The 2188-nt window shown below is 57.2% G+C and overlaps 1 protein-coding gene across 1 annotated transcript in view; it reads left to right on the forward strand.

Annotated features, from left to right (window-relative positions):
- Positions 1 to 2188, forward strand: part of FZD3 (frizzled class receptor 3) — a 66777-nt gene that overhangs the window by 16687 nt on the left and 47902 nt on the right. The gene's annotated exons all lie outside the window — the stretch shown is intronic.

Raw genomic sequence — 2188 nt, forward strand, 5'->3', positions numbered from 1 at the left:
TTCCCCTGAATTGCTTTTTGTTTGGCAAACTCAGCGGGCTTGTGTGGCCTCACCTCTGGTGTCTTGGCCTGCTGTGCTGACCCCGGTGGCTGTATCTCCACCGTCTCCACACCGGCTGGCTGGCTTCTGCTTAGTACGTCTGGAAACTGGATGTGTCTTCCGCTTCCTTTTCAACTTCCTCCCACTTCCCTTGCGTGTTCATCTGCATTTCAGAGCAAGTTTGTCTTTATTCAAAGGGCTGGATTTTATTAAAACCTAGAGTAGCTTGTAGAACAGAAATTCAGTCTCACCTTTCCGGAAGTCAGGGATTGGAGCCAGCGCCCCTGAATGCGCCAGGGAGGGAGGGCCTATTCTGGAGATCATTTTCTAGAGATCTAGAGTTCTAGATTTTCAGTTTCATCGTGGGCGAGTTTTTGAGGAACGAGCCCACGATAGCTTGTCGAGTTTGTGTGGGAGGATTGACATCTTCTCTTCTCAGTCTGTGAAGAGTAGTGATACAGGCTGAATGGAGTCCCCTCTAAAATGTATGTTGAAGGACATCAGTGTGGTCTTGTTTGGAAGAGCTGTTGCAACGGTAACTGAATTGAGGTCAAACTAGAGTTGGGAGGGGCCCAATTCAGTAAGGCCTGTGCTTACAAAAGGGAAAGTGGGTCACACCCCCACCCCCACCCCACGGGGAAGATGATGGGAACAGGACTAGGAGAATGGGGTGGAGGGCAGGAGCCGCCAGGCCAGCAGAGAGGCCCAGAACAGGCCTCCCTGGAGCATTCGAGGGGGCTTGGCTCAGCCACAGGTAGACCCTGGACTTCAGGAAGGCGAGACTGAGCTGCTGCTGATAAAGCTGCTCAGCCTGGTACTTAGCCACGGCAGCGGCAAACGGAAGTGGTGCGACTCGGTCCTTTGACTCTTCTCACGATAGCTTCCAGCTTTGTGGTGAGCGCCTTCACTTGTGTCCTCGGCTGGCGAAACTGCCCAAATCGCCCTCGCTGCTTTTCAGCTCTGCTCAGTGTCTTAGCCTCCTTCCCTGAGCGGCGTCAAATTTTCGAATATCCGGGAGAGAAAACTGACTCTGTGCCTGGCCCAGGTCTCGGCACTTGCCCCTCCCACCTCGGTCCCCTCCTTTGCCGGAGAATTGTTGGTAGCTGCCCAAGCCGGCCCCTTCTCTATGTCACGCCCCAGCCCGGCCAAGCGCCCCTCAGCCTCTGGTTCCCGCACCCCACGTGCTCCCGGGAGCGGGGGCTGCCGCCCCGGCCCTCCTGCGTGGCTCCTTCGCTGCCGGCTTCTCCGCTGCCTCCCGCTGGCACCCTCCCGGTGCGGAGCTGGCCCCCGGAGCATTGCGGGTGACGGCGACTGGCGTGCTGTCCGGTGCACCGGCGCCAGGGGCGCTTGCTCCCCTGACGCGGTGGGGGGCTTCTGAGGACAGCGCCGGAACCTGGAAATGGGGGGCCATCCTGAGCCTGCATCCGCTCACCGTCGGCCAGGACTCGGAACTCGTGTGCAGTCCAGTGGGGGGCGGGGGGCCGGAGCCCCCATGCACAGTGGCTGAACTATCGAGCGACTCCGTGGCTCAGTGATTATTTCAGGACCGTGTTGGGCTGGGACAGTCTTTTCTTTTTATGCCCTTAATATCAGCTCAGGGGTTAGCAGTTTACAGCAAGTGCTTTCAAAGATTAAAGTACTCAGTTAAAAAAAAAACAACAAAAAACAGATGGCTTTTTTGGGGGAGTGGGGTCAGAACTGGGGCGGGAAGAGGACGGGGGACTGTGGTGATGGCGCACGGGTGAAGTGGAGGTGGGAAGCCCACGGGATGACAGCCGGGATGGGAAAATGCACGAAATGAAGAGTGATGTAATAAATAAATAAAATAAAATAAAAGCCACACTTAAATGAAACAAGAACCAGAAAACAGGAGACAACGGCGAGACTCTGAGCCACTCTGCGCCCCCATAGCTGCTGGTGTGCGAACCCGCCCTCGGCCGCCTGCCCGCCTACCTTGTCCACTCGGCCATTTTGTTGCGTGAAGAACGAATAAAACTGAAATAAGGAAAAAAAGGAAAATGAAAACCCCCAAGCCCCTCCCTGGGCCGCAGCGGCCCGGTGGAGCCTCAGCCTCCCCAGAGCATGGGGGCCCTGGCGCTGGTCCTGGGCAGGTGCTGGCGGGGGTGGGGGTGGGGGCGAGGGGGACAGG

The sequence above is a fragment of the Condylura cristata genome, unplaced genomic scaffold (genome assembly GCF_000260355.1).
Source record: "Condylura cristata isolate star-nosed mole 26May11 unplaced genomic scaffold, ConCri1.0 scaffold00014, whole genome shotgun sequence".
Classification (NCBI taxonomy): Eukaryota; Metazoa; Chordata; class Mammalia; order Eulipotyphla; family Talpidae; genus Condylura; species Condylura cristata.